We start from the raw sequence: 15,029 nt of genomic DNA, 5'->3' as shown, positions 1-15,029 counted from the left end.
TTCCAGCTGTTGAAAAAGTTGTTTAAGTGCTGATTTGATGGAACAGGGTTTACAGTAATCAGGTCTGGTTGTGTCTAGTCCAGCTGAACCCCGTTACGAATGCAGTTTCATAGATTTGGGGGAATTAGTAACTACGGGGGGGGAAATACATTTTCACACAGGCCCAGTTGGTATTGGATAACTTTTTTTGCTTCAATAAATAGTATTATCATTTAAAAACTGTACTTTGTGTTTACTCGGGTTGCCTTTGTTTTATCGTAGATTTTGTTTTAATTTCTGAAACAATTTAGTACGAGATATACACAAAAACACGTTTTCACAGCACTTTATTTACAATTTTGAATAAAGACTTGCCATTTATTGTGTCATGTGATCTCAATAGAAATACACCTGTTTCTGGAAGGCTCCATGGTATCAATCAGGGTTTGGTAAAAAAAAAAAAAAAAAAAACTTTTATTATTATTATTATTATTATTATTATTATTACTAGACCAATTATTACAAAAGAAAGATGAACAGAGGCAAAAACAGGGCAAGCTAAAAGAAACCCTGTTCCTCTCTGAGACTTGAGACTAAGGTGGAACTTCACCTTTCAACAGGACTCAAATCCAACAACCCGAATGTGTTAAAACGGTCCAATCAAATCCCAGACCTGAATCAGATTGAAAATCTGCGGCGACTTTTTTAAAAAAAAAAAAAAAAAGGTCTCCATGCAATCTGACAAAGTGTGAGCAATTTTGCCAAGACGAATAAGTAAAGATATCAGGATCCAGATGTGCAAAGCTGATAGTGACACAACCCAGATGACCTGCAGCTGTATTTGCAGCCAAAGGTGGTTCTACCAAGCACTGACCTGCAGGGGTTAATACTTATGCAACCCGCAAATGTCTGCTGTTTCTCTCTAACTAAATAAATGAAATGTCCCATTTTAACGTTAGGTTAAATCAAATGATCCATTCCGATTCCAAGTTACAATACTACAAAACGTGGAGAAGTGAATACTCGTGCAAGGTGCTGTATAAATTGTCCATGTGTTTTGCAAAGCCCTCCACTCTTCACATCCTAATGCATGAAATGTACACGTCTTTAATCTTTTTTTCGTAATCGTCCACATTCCTAAAACACATATAGCAATTGTGCGTGTAAACCTTCCTTAAACCGTTTTTTTTCTTTCTCTCTCTTGGCTTGCCTGCACTCTTGGAAGAGTACGTCCTGGCGTACTACTAACTACTTGATGCTGAGTTGACAGTGCATAAAACCACAACAGACGCAGCGTTCAAAAACAGCTTCTAGGGTTAAGATGACGCAATGGCAGCATCCGGAGCCAAACGAGAGCAATGCTGAGCAGAACAACACAGCAACGAGGAAGAGAAAGAGAAAAGTGTGTGCAAATGTGAGCTAGCAAAACAACCGCAGGCACGTAAGCTGGGTTTTTGGGGGTTTTTTTTCTAACCCTACTGTGCTTTTCACCACGATGGACGTCCGACTGATTTTAAAGTATTTTAAAATACCTTATAGGCTATATTCTACGTGTTGATGAATATAGGCTTTGGGAATCTCTGGATGACAAGGTGTGTGTGTGCATTTTGTTTTAACCCTGGAGATAGCGAAATGGTAATTAATCAGCCCTTTTGTTCCTCACTAATCACATCACATCATGTACAAGGCAGGATGAACCACTAAGCTGAGCCACTCCACTGGTCTGAAACGTAGTGTCTACAGACTGCTTTATAAAAAGGAGAAGGATTTAAAGCAGTAGGAGGAACTCAGGCGCATCTGACAGAACCTCACGTCAAAAGCATCTGCACTTTCTCCTACATTCACCAAGTGCCACGCAGCCCTCGGGCTTAACCGTGATTAAAGGCTTTTTGGCCTCCGTACATAAAAGGCGAAAACACTGGTTTGAATTAAATGGTGAGATAATTCAGTTGAGCTTGCCGTAGCCTTCGACCTCATTCTGTTCTGCAACAGAAGTTGTTGGGGTTTTTTTTTTCTTCTTCTTCTCAAGGCATCACAAATTTGAACCCTATGACTGCTTTGGCAGTGCATCTGAAAGTGTAAAAGTGCTCCTAATGTGCAATGTTGTGCTTAGTTAACAAGGTAATGAACCTCATCTTGACTTTAGCTTGATTTCCATCCTAATGTTTCGCAAATTCCTGCAAATCAGCCAAAAGAACGGAAAATTCCTTCGTTTTCAAATCATATAGTGTTATGTCGAGCGTTCGGACGCGACGGCTGATCAAAAGAGCACAAGCAGTCGTAAAGAAACTGGAACACAGCGACGGGTTTTTGTAGATTTGTAGGTTTTTGTAAAACTATCATTAAGGACAGTTCTCACCCTGGCTTTGATCTGTTCAATCTGTTGCGCTCAGGGAGACGTTACAGGTGCATCAAAACAAGGACTAGTAGATTTAAGAATAGTTTCTTCCCGAAAGCTATTACCATGATAAACAAACACATGTACTGAGTCCACAGCATATGTATATAGTGTCTCAAAACTGTGCATTTCATAGTACCTCCCCCATCCACCCCAATATCTATCTATCTTGCATATCTATCCTGCATATATTGTATATCTTGTTTATTTATCTTGTTTATTTATCTTGTTTATTTATCTGTGTATTATCTGTTTATTCTTCTTGTGTATTGAATGTACATGTTTGCAGGGAACAAAAAAGGAGTGGCTCTTAATTTCATTGTACATATGTATAGTGACAATAAAAGGCATTCATTAGGCCTCGTTTAGAAAACTGGACATGAACGGATTTATTTTAGAAATCATACGCAGGAGCATTTACACTAAGAAATCCGTATCCTGGTCCTGCTTCTGGGTGTGTATACATTCAAGCATAAGGAGACTAATTGATATAAACCTCAACCGATTGGCTTCAGATGCTAAAAAAAAAAAAATCACGATGAGTTACTGCGCGTTAATATACGCCGTATTACGCCATCGAGTTTGAATAACGTGTATTTTCTTAGTCACGCGCAACTTTAAGGGGATGTTTGTGAAACCGTCATTTCGTATTAACGGTATTAAGTAAAGAGATATTAAATATGAAAAAAGTAGAGAAAACAAGCCAACGTAAATCAATAAGACCAGACATTCGGTTAAGAATGCCGCTGTATAAAAGGACGACCGTTCCGTTAGTCGCGGCGCGGCATCTTCTCTTAACGATGTGCGATACTTCACTCGAGCCAGCACTACGTGACCGATCGGGTATGTCTCAAGCTGCAAAGTGTTGCGTACTCCCTAGCGTTCTGCAGACCAGCCGTTTCCGGTGGACACATGCCCTTCGGCTTTTCTAACATGGCATTGTTTTATTAAACACTTTTTCCTTTACCGTACATCAATTATCTGTACCGCTTATTCTAGACAGGGTCGCGGGGGAACCTGGAGCCCATCCCAGGGGATTTGGGGCACAGGGCAAACTGAACACACACTTCGGACAATGTAGAGATGGCCAAATAAGCCTACAACGCATGTCTTTGGACTGGTGTTCCTGGAGGAAAGCAGTGAAGCGGAGGCGGGATTCGAACCCCCAACCCTGAGGTGCCTTTTGTCCTTTCAGATGTCGTTAGTCTGTTAAATTGTATGTATATATAGACTTTCTCAGACGTAGAAGCGAAAGTTATTTGGACTCTCTCACATCACAGCAATATAATTCAAAATAACTTTCGCTTCTACGTCGGAGAAAGTCTATTTCAGCCGTGTGAGCGTTGTCTTTAATGGAGTTTTGTGGGGTTCGCCGAATGCAAATAATCTGCTTGGTGTTTAGCTTTCATTAACGTACACACGCGAGTATGAAGAAAACCAGCATTTCGGAAACTTTCCCAAATCCGGCGGAATTTTTCAGTTCGTTTACGCACAGCTTTACTCGACGATTCGTGAATGAGAGGCCCGTTCTCTGTTTCCGATACTCCAATGTAATGTAACTTCGTCCGACTGTAACACTTTATCTTCAATACTCAAGTGTCCGGGGGGGGGGTTTTTCCAGTCGGCTTTTCTCATGCATTTAAATTTCACATCGCGCAACAAGATGGTCAGTGTGGAGTCACTAATCGGTTTACCGACTCCTCTTCCTCAGTTATTTTTTCCCCCCACTGAATAACTCGAAGAGCGCTGCATTCCTCCTAAGCTTCTTTCCGTCATACCTCTCCCTCTGTTTTGCCCCCTCACATAAGATTAATGAGCTGCAAGTCCATTCGCCTGAGGGCCTGAGAGGCCTCGGCCACGTGAGCCTCAGAAGTACAGACTATAGTCTGTACTACGTGCACTACTCAAACACTTCAAGTCTCTACGAATCCGTAAAAAAAAAAAAAAGACAGATCGAGACGAAATCATGAAACCTACAACGGAATCTAGTAACTAGTTTGAGCAAGATGCTGACCCCAAAAATCGGTTCGGTAACACGAAATAAATAAATAAATAAATAAATGAAAGCACTGCTGAAGATAATAGAACAAATATTTCGTGACCACATCATACTTTTGAGCTGTTTATAGTTACATTTAATCTCGTGTAGCATCCATGTAATGTAAGACCGGGTCCTGTTATCACAAGCCTCTCTCTTTAAGTCAGACAAAGATAATAATTGAAGCTTGTCATGACGGTAAGAAACGCACTCGCTGCAGAAAACTGCAAATCGCAAGAAACCGTCTTTAGCCGTCCTCGTGTTCGACGCACGTGAATCGAACAGGGCTTTGGCTGAACGGGAGTCGTGATGATGTCACGTGACGTGCCTTGGCGCAAACCTGTGGAAAATGTGTGGTAATGGTGAGAAATGGAAAGCTCCTCCAAATATCATGGCGTTCGCTTGATTTTACATGGAGAAAGCGTCACTGTATCGACGATTGTCCCTTTTCATTTGTTAAACAACAGCATGCTTTTACATTTCATTAGTCGCATCTAGCCTAGAAGTGAGCGAGTTGTCAGAGCTGGCATTCTAAAAAATGAATCGACACTTTCTGACCAATCAGAATCGAGAATACGACAGCGCTGAGGTGTAATATCTGATCTCGTTTCCCTATCTAGTCTGGCTGCCATGCCCAATCTGATGCGCAGGATTATGGGTATTAGGACGACAAAGGATGTGTATGTAAATGTGTTTCCTTTTTCCTTTTCCTGATGAAGCGATTGCGAAAGGCGGTACTGTATGCAAACGTTTGGTTCAGACATCACGAGATGACTTCCTGCTTAGGGGTTGTTGGGGTATTTCTTTTGGATTCAGATTGGAAATCTATTCCATCTCATCCGCTTTAACGGTATACAGTATTCTAGTCTCTAGTTTGCAGTAAACGTAGTGACAACATAACAAAATAGTATAACCAGTAACCGAATACACCCCAGTTCCGAAAAAGTTGGGACAGTATGGAAAATGAAACACGTCGGCTGTTTTGTCCAAAAACCATTTGGAATGTCGACTCGTCGGACCACGAAACACGATTCCACTGTGCTACTGTCCATCTCAAATAAGCGGGAGCCCAGAGAAGTCGGCGGCGCTTCTGGACAGTGTTGATGTATGACTTCTGCTTTGCAGAGTAAAGCCTTAACTCGCATGTGCGGATGCAGCGGCGAATGGTGTTGACCGACAAAGGTTTACCAAAGTATTCCCGAGCCCATGTCAGGATCTCCATTACAGACTCATGACGGTTTTTAAGACCGGGACGTCTGAGGGATCGGAAATCACGCGCATTCAAAAGTGGTTTTCGGCCTTTTGAGATTTGAGCGGATTCCTAGACGCTTTTATTTATACTGTACACCGTAGAAGGTGAAATGCCCAAAATCCTACCGACTTGTCTTTGGGGAATGTTGTTCTTAAAGTGTTGGATTATTCTTGACGGACTAGGCCTTTTTTGGAGGCTCCTTATATACTGTGATCAGACGATTGCCTCACCTGTTTCACATCACCTTCTTATTTCAACTTCTCACATCGCTATCAGTCTTAAACTGCCCCTGTCCCAACTTTTTTTGGTACGTGTTGCATGCATCAATTTAAAAAATCTATGCAGTTGATTAGGTAACACATCTAATAAAGCTCTATAACCGCTGCTGTGGTGAGCTCTTCATGTGAAAGACCGGAAACAGAAGACACGAGTCGCATTCTGCCTGAATAACTGAAATACTCCGTAAAACACTAAGCAGAGATCATAAAATCTATTCAGAAAATTAAAGAATGTCTTACACCTCTTCTACGTATCTCCTTAAAGATTCCACATGATTACCACCATGCACGCCACCTGCACTTACAGCATCTTACATCACCATATTACACTTTCTCCTTCATCACTTTAATATGAACTCACGTCAGTTCCGTGTTCCACGCTGCGTGAGTGTGGACGATGTGGGTCGGTTTTATCTTTTACAGCCAACAAGGACAAATCATGCAAAGCAAGACAAAAAGAGATGTGCGTTTCCATGGCTACGGATACACAGCCAAGTGTGTATGACGGGATCTCTACTAAGGTGTCCATGGTAACCACTTAGAGCTACAAAAACACTTAATTGTCCATCAGCAGTAAAGGACAGGTCACACAATGAGATCAGCGAGCTAAATTTGTACCAAGGAGCTAAAACATCTTTCTTCTTCTTCCCTTTTTTTGCTCCATTTGCAGTATATCTAAACGTTAAATTTGTTTATGCTGCTTGGTTACGTGGACACTTGTGGGGGTTGTGTTTGAAAAGTGAGGAAATGGAACTCACATGTGCTTGAGTCACAGGCTATTCTTAATTATCAGGCGCTCTTATGTATGAAGTTGGTGTCATAGCATGGATTCATCATTCATCAACAGACAGTGGCATATACAGTGGCACTTGAAAGTTTCAGCATAAATAGGGATGGACTACATATCTGTGAGGGGCAAAAGTATATGAACCTTTGCTTTCAGCAGCTGGTGTGACCCCCTTGTGCAGCAATAACTGCAACTAAACGTTTCCGGGAACTGTCGATCAGTCCTGCACATCGGCTTGGAGGAATTTTAGCCCGTTCCTCAGTACAGAACGGCTTCAGCTCTGGGATGTTGGTGGGTTTCCTCACATGAACTGCTTGCTTCAGGTCCTTCCACAACATTTCTACTGGATTAAGGTCAGGACTTTGACTGAATCTTGAGATTCAGTTCATAGACAGATGTCCTGACATGTTCCTTTAGAGTTCACTGGTATAATTCAGAATTGATTGTTCCATCAATGATGGAAAGTCGTCCAGGCCCTGATGCAGCAAAACAGGCCACGGGGACGATACTACCACCACCATGTTTCACAGAAAGTATAAGGTTCTTATGCTGGAATGCAGTGTTTTCCTTTCTCCAAACATAACGCTTCTCATTTAAACCAAAAGTTCTATTTTGGTCTCATCCATTCACAAAATATTTCTGGCTTGTCCACGTGATCTTTAGCAAACTGCTAGAGAGGGGCGGCAATGTTGTTTTTGGAGAGCAGTGGATTTCTCCTTGCAACCCTGCCATGCACACCATTACTGTTCGGAGTTCTCCTGATGCTGGACTCAATAACATTAGCCAATGTGAAAGAGGCCTTCAGTTGCTTAGAAGTTACCCTGGGTTCCTTTGTGCAAACGCATACTGTTACACGTCTTGCTCTTGGAGTGATCTTTGCTGGTCGATCACTCCTGAGGAAGGTAACAATGGTCTTGAATGTCCTCCGTTTGTACACAATCTTTCTGACTGTGGATTGGTGGAGTCCAAACTCTTTAGAGATGGTTTTGCATCCTTTTCCGACCTTTTCCTCGACAAATTGCTGAGGTGTTCAGAAATCTCCTTTGTTCGTGCCATGGTACACTTCCACAAACATGCGTTGTGAAGATCAGACTCTGATAGATCCCTGTTCTTTAAATAAAACCGGGCGCTCACTCACCCCTGATCATCATCCCACTGACTGAAAACACCTGACTCTAATTTCACCTTCAAATTAAACTGCTAATCCTAGACGTTCACATACTTTTGCCACTCAGATATGCAATATTGGATCTTTTTCCTCAATAAACAAATGGCCAAGTGCAATATTTTTGTCTCGTTTGTTTAATTGGATTCTCTCTGTCTACTTTTAGGACTGATAACGTTTTAGCTCATATTTATGCAGATTTATAGAAAATTCTAAAGGATTCACAAACTTTCAAGAATCACTGTACATAGCGTCGCACATTCATATATGAAACTGTAGTTATATAATAAATATGGCATTCTATCTATGGACCTATATATCATTTTATATATATATATATTTATTTTTTTTTAAATTCTCAACAAATGTTGTTTGTTAGAAAAAAAGTCTTTTAAATTCTAGCATTTGAGACACACCCTATTCACACAGTGGCGTGAAGCCAACTATAGCCAAATGAGAGCTACTTTAGAGAAGCACTTTCAAGCAATGATGTGAAACTTGCGCATTCTTTACATTCCCTTTTTATCTAGCTTGGGCCTACGCAGCACATGTCCAACACCCTGGCTGAAATACGAGCAGAACAACAGCTTGCGCTATGACGCAGAGGACATTTTTTTCTCCTCATAATTGAATTACAGCCCTGGCACGTCCACCACACACACACACACACACACACACATACACACACACACACACACACTCAGCTCTCCAAGACAGATCTCACATCTAAACCTGAGGAACACAGCATGAATCCAGCCTGACTGACGTTACCATGCCGGGGCTGGTGTAGTACGTGGACCATCGAACGTGACCTCTATCAGCTGTGAACGTGCAAGGGATCGATGAACCTGCATGGCTTTCAGACAAGGGCTCATATCACATCAGTACTGTATTTGATATCCATGATGTCATCATTTTTAGGTTTGGAAGAAAAGAAAAAAAAAAGCACTAGCAAAAAATTCTACCACATTTTCAAACTTATTATATATTTTGAGAAATTCAAAAGATTTAACAAGGAAACCGAGGGAAAAGAGGGACACACTTTCAATAAGGCACGCGATATTATTTAAGAAATAAAACACTACAGGGGTTTATTTTCCTCATATATCAGTCCATACAGGGTTTTTTGGTGATCGTTGCTTGATTTTGCTGTGGCTGTGTTAAAAATTTTGTGTTTTTTTTTTTTTTTTTGCGGAAACTTACTCGGATTGGTGAAATCGCAGTTGCGTTAAATTGTTACGCCGTGATGTTTGTTGGTATATGAGACCTTAAAGCGGTACGATGCACGTGAATTGAAGAGGGTTTTAGCTGAATGCGCGTTGTGATGATGTCACATCACACGTCTCTGCCCAAATCTACAGAAAATCTGCGGTAATTTTGAAAAATTGCAAGCTCCTCCGAATATCCTCAGAGTGTTGTATTCCTTGTATACCACAGCAATTTTCAATGAGTGCATTAAAAAAAAGAAAAAAAAACTTAAAGAATTAAAGAATGACACACCATACATTTGATCTATTTATGGTTACATTTAATGTCGTAGAACAAATTAGTTCCTATTATCAGTTATCACTTACATCATGACAGCTATAAATAAATCGCTTCCTTTTAGCCTTAATAAGAGAAGAAAAATGCAGCTTGTCGTGTTGCTGAGAGGTAAGGTCCTCTGTCCTAATGGTTCTCCTGTGGTGGAACTCTGAATACTTAACAGCTTAAAAGCGCTGACACTGGAGACTTCTTATGAAAATGGCAAATAAATGTCCCCTTCATCATGTTAACAGTTTGTTAAAATAACAACACTTTTTTTAAATGGGCTTACAGTTCATGGAAATCTAAAATCCAGTATCTTATAACATTAGAATAAAGAATTTATCATACAGAAATTAGCGAATTAACTCTAAACACCTGCAAAGGTTTCCTGAGGCTTTAATCTCTCAGTCTGGATCAGTACACAACCACAATCACGGGGAAGATGAGAGTAAATGTTGCATTTCATTTGGAAATCAAGGTCCCAGAGTCTGGAGGAAGAGTGGAGAGGAACAGAATCCAAGTTGCTTGAAGTCCAGTGTGAAGTTTCCACAGTCAGTGATGATTTGGGGTGCCATGTCATCTGCTGGTGTTGGTCCACTGTGTTTTCTCAAGTCGAGAGTCGATGCAGCGTCTACCAGGAGATTTTAGAGCACTTCATGCTTCCATCTGCTGACGAGCTTTATAGAAATGCTGATTTCCTTTTTCAGCAGGACTCAGCACCTGCCCACAGTGCCAAAACTACTAGTAACTGGTTTGCTGACCGCGGTGTTACTGTGTTTGATTGTCCAGCCAATTCTCCTGACCCGAACCCCATAGAGAGTCTACGAGAGACACCAGACCCGACAATACAGACGATCTGAAGACCGCTATCAAAGCGACCTGGGCTTCCAGAACACCTCAGCAGTGCCACAGACTGATCGCCTCCATGCCACGCCGCACTGATGCAGTAATTCATACAAAAGGATTAAAGCCCTGACCGAGTATCAGCGCATAAATTAACATACTTTTCAGAAGGTCGACATTTCTGTATTATAAATTCTTTATTCTAATATTTTGAGATACTGGATTTTCGATTTCCACGAGCTGTAAGCCGTAGTCGTCAAGATTAAAACAAAACAAACAAAAGGCTTGAAATATTTCACTTTATGTGTAATGAATCTACAATACATGAAAATCCCACTTTTTGAATTAAATTACGGAAAGAAATGAACTTTTTTTTAATTTTTCCATGATATTTATACTGTATAGTATGTTATCCCAAAAATGAAATCAGCTATGCAAACAAAGTTTCTCTGTATGTATAAGGGCGATATATAATATAATGGCGACATGAGAACGTCTGAAGCATTACATGTTAAAAGTAAAAGTAGTGAGCAAACGTGGCACGGCACACACATCAATGCTGAGATCATGTTCTTGAAATCATGTCACAGAAACATCTGCTCCGTGCACAAGCACGTCGGCTCACAGAATTCTCCGTGGAGGATATCGGACTCGCACATCTGTGCCTGTGAGGTAAGACGTAAGGAACTCAAAGAGGAGCTGGGAAAGGGGCCTCCAGGATACTGAGTAACCAATCTGTGCACGCTACAGAAGTTTAACAACATGCCTGACGCTCAATCTTCCTGTACCCCTTTATTAATATACACGCGGAATGAAGTATATGAAGTGCGTCCAGCTGGAACATCACTTAACAATTAACAGCAGACAATCATGAGGCTGACAGCACTCCCAGCCCAGATTAATGCTCCCTCCACCTGCTGCTGCCGACCCATAATTCCCTGTCTGCGTGTCATTGTTGGGAGGATGTGAAGGAGAAAAGCCATCTATATTAGATTACAAAAAAAACATGTTTTGCCCTGAGAAAGAGAGAAAAATTTCGCTAAATAAGGAACTGACTCAGATATCAGGCTCTTACTGCATTACTCACACGTTTAAAACGTCTAAAAGGGGATGACAAATCCAGTCCCAGCGTGCTACTGTCCTGCACAGTCTCAAGCTCTTCGAAAGCTCTTTGATCATTAGCTCGAGCCGCATCAGACCCGGTTTAAACTCAATAAAAGTGGACATGATCTTCCGACTTAATTAACCTGAACGAGATTACATAACATAACAGGAAATTAATACGTGCAGACATGGCAACCAAGTTTTCACTTTTTTGTGTATTAATAATAAATAATAAGCCAATTTAAAGACTAGGTGTGAAAAGATGGCTTGATGTAAAGTTTGAACACTTCCATTGCATCTGCGGGTCCTGCAAGGCCACACATGTCGCAACGATGTTCCTGTGACATAAACGCTTGCAGAGAAACGACACTCGAGTCCTGGAAAATGCATTTCAATCAGGCTTAAGTCATGGGGGTTTTTTTTTTGCTTGTGACTTCCTTGTTGTCAGGCTTACGTTCAGACTTTGACTCGGACTCTTCGACACATCAACACGAACTTGTGCGTTCGGTATTATAGAGTTCTAACTGGATGAAAAATGAATAGAAGATAGAATCTCGTAATATTTAAGTCATGAGTCATGAGAGTCATGAGCTGAAATGACTCGTGCTGCTGACTATGCAGCAGATTTTTTAGCAGTAATTATTTTGTCATAGGATCCATCCATCCATCCATCCTCTACCGCTTACTCCTTTTCAGGGTCACGGGAACCTGGAGCCTATCCCAGGGAGCATCGGGCACAAGGCGGGGTACACCCTGGACAGTATTTTGTCATAGGATGCTGTAAAAATGAGTCCTAAACCCCAGAAAGGCGTTCAAATTTTTGCACTTCCGATTCCATCGTCCCGAAGTCAACGGGTTTTCTGAATGGGTTTTTGGTTAAATGCCTGACATGAGGTCTGTGGTTAACACAAGCACAAGATATTTTCACGTTTTATCCTACGACATAAAATACATCAGTAATACCCCACTCGTGATTTTTAACATTTTTTTTTTACATGTCTTGAAAATGGCGGTCGCTAACAAGTGGCTAAATGGGACTACAGAGGATGTCGGGGACAAACGTCATCACGCCGAACAGGAAATCTCATCTACAACAGACTTGTTGTGTTTATACTCGTGCTCTTGCTAACTCGTCCTACACAAACTTTCAAAGTTGTAGATTTATCAATTTATAGTATTTTCAAATGGTAGTGTTATAAAGCTTCGTAGTGGTGATGCGATCGAGGTGGAGACTACAGTACCTTTAGCTTTTTTACTTCTGGTGATTGTATTTAGGCTTCAAAATTCATTTGTGAAGATTATCTCGATGAACATAAACTTGTGTTGGCCACAGAGCTTATTTTCTGCAATAATCCGAAAGTCAATGGAAAAATCCTATTGGCTTTTTCTCGAGGGAACCAGAGTGATGCTAACATTCGAGTTGGCCTACAAAAATACGTCATTTCTGCTGCACCCTATTAAGGCGGTCATTAGTGAAAATAATAACAATAATAATAATAATAATAATAATAATGTTTTAAAACCTTCGAATTAATGGTGGAAACTTCCCCACCTCGCCTTCACTCGTTCGGGACGTGACTTGGTTTCAACCTGAGTAGACGCTTAGGGACCTGAATCAGATATGAGAGTGAGGTGACTCAAAATGTTCTTGAGAACTGCTGACTTAAGATTTGGCTTGGACTTAAGAGAAAGTAACTGCATTGTTATGAATCATACTACAACAACCTCGTCTTGACTTAGAGCATTCACTACACTGAAAAAAAAAAAAAAAGAAGTGTTCAATGGATTTACTTAATTCGAACGCGTACACTGGTTCCATGTGATTGAGCCAGTACTGACACTCTTTCTGAGACTGGAACTTGGGTGACTCAGGTCAATTTAATCCTATAGACATCTATTCCTGTCAGTGCCGACGTCCTCTCAAGATTTCAGGATGTCATCGGTTTACGTTTGTGCTACGTGAAATGATCACGTCCGCGCGACATAATTCAATCTAGTAATTAAGAAATTTGTTCCAATTAAGTTTAGTATAAGCAGTGGCATCATGTTGTGATGAAATGTAATATTTTGGTGCGACTGTACGTAATACGTTCTCTTAAATCTGACCGACCACACGTTCCAATTTCTTCAGTGTCCTTTAGGACCAGAAGGAGACACTAACCACTCACGGCTTAACTAACAAAACCCTTCGTAATAACTTTTAAATAAAGATGACTTGCTGTCGATTTTGAATTATATTTCGCGTCCAAAAAAAAACCCCGAAATGTGTCACGGCGTTCCAAAACTTATGAAAACTGGCGTATAGTATTGTGCAGAAAAATGCAGTTGGGATTGGAGCCAGGTGGACCTTCAGGATTCTGACGCTTGTGGCCAAAAAAAAAAGGGTATAAAAGTTAGCATCAGGACCTTGAGCTCTTTTGGCGAGAAATAAGATATAGATAAAGATATAATCAATAAAGCCTGAATCATTCTACTAAAATAACTCTCAAGGAGCAGTGTTAATCGCAATATTGCATATTTTTATAATATTATATATATTTATATATACACACAATATAATATTGTATATGCAACAATAAGCCTACAATCTGGAAATCATTAATGAAGTTTAAAAAAGACTAAGCTAAATGACACGGCATCATTCTTCTAAATGAGCGGGAACAACTCACTTTACAGCAGAATTTATAGCCGCTCTGAAACTTCACAGTGAACCCGATGCGTTTCCTGTCTGATAAAAAAAAAAATATAAAAAAAAAAAGAAAAAACGCAAGCATTTTTCTACATCCTCTCCATCTGTATCCCTCTTCATCTTTCTCCAGCCCATCCCTCTCAATGTTTTTTCTCCTCACGCGTTCCTCCTGCGACCGCTCTCTCCACACTGACGGAATGTGTGCAATCTTAGCCTTGAGTGCCTGATGGTAAATCCTTCGCTTTGGAAATGCAGTGAGTTTACGAAGCTTGTTAATGATTACAACATACAGCATTAAAAAAAAAAAAAAAAGGTTTCAGGAGTTAGTCAGCAGGAAAGAATGGCAGAAACTCCGCTAGCTTTCCTGTCCGGTTCTTACCCCAGTCTCAGATACACATCGCGTCCTATTTTAACATGAGATTTTATTCAGAAATCTCTTTCCGTGTTTAACAAAGGGCAGGGCTGGCTTTCAGTTTGTGCAAGACCACGCAGGGTGATTTCAACAGCACGTAATAGCACCCATACAGTAGCTCTTACCAATTAGCCTTCAACAGAAATATCAGCCAAACAAGCAGAACTACCATTCCATTACATACAGGTCCTGACAAATTCTGAATCATTTGTAATGAGCCACTATTATGCTCAGAACGGAGGATGAAAGACTATCACCTTGTGCAATCCATTCGCGATGAGGCTTGTGTCACATTTAATAAACAGATAGTCTTTCCCCGATGTGGGAGGGAAAACACGGCTTACGAAAACCTGAGCCGTTGCCCCACACTGCAGGCAGCCTACCCAAACCAAATTGCTTAACAGCTGGAGTGTGGGGTTTTTTTTTCCATCTTGGAGTGAAATCCAACCCAAATCCTAATCCTGTTTACCACGGCTACAGCACTCGAGTACAGATGACTCTTTTTATTATTATTTTTTCAGCAATGCAGCTTTCGGGGTGCCTTTTTCTGCACTGTT

At 40.8% G+C, this 15,029-nt stretch overlaps 1 protein-coding gene across 3 annotated transcripts in view; it reads right to left on the bottom strand.

Moving 5' to 3' along the window:
- LOC108258843 (rho GTPase-activating protein 6) overlaps window positions 1-15,029 on the bottom strand; it is a 137,332-nt gene that overhangs the window by 38,564 nt on the left and 83,739 nt on the right. The gene's annotated exons all lie outside the window — the stretch shown is intronic.

This window comes from Ictalurus punctatus, chromosome 26 (assembly GCF_001660625.3).
Source record: "Ictalurus punctatus breed USDA103 chromosome 26, Coco_2.0, whole genome shotgun sequence".
In the NCBI taxonomy this organism is placed as follows: Eukaryota; Metazoa; Chordata; class Actinopteri; order Siluriformes; family Ictaluridae; genus Ictalurus; species Ictalurus punctatus.
The sequence above is the reverse complement of the archived record's forward strand: the minus strand, read 5'-3'. Positions and strand labels throughout refer to the sequence as shown.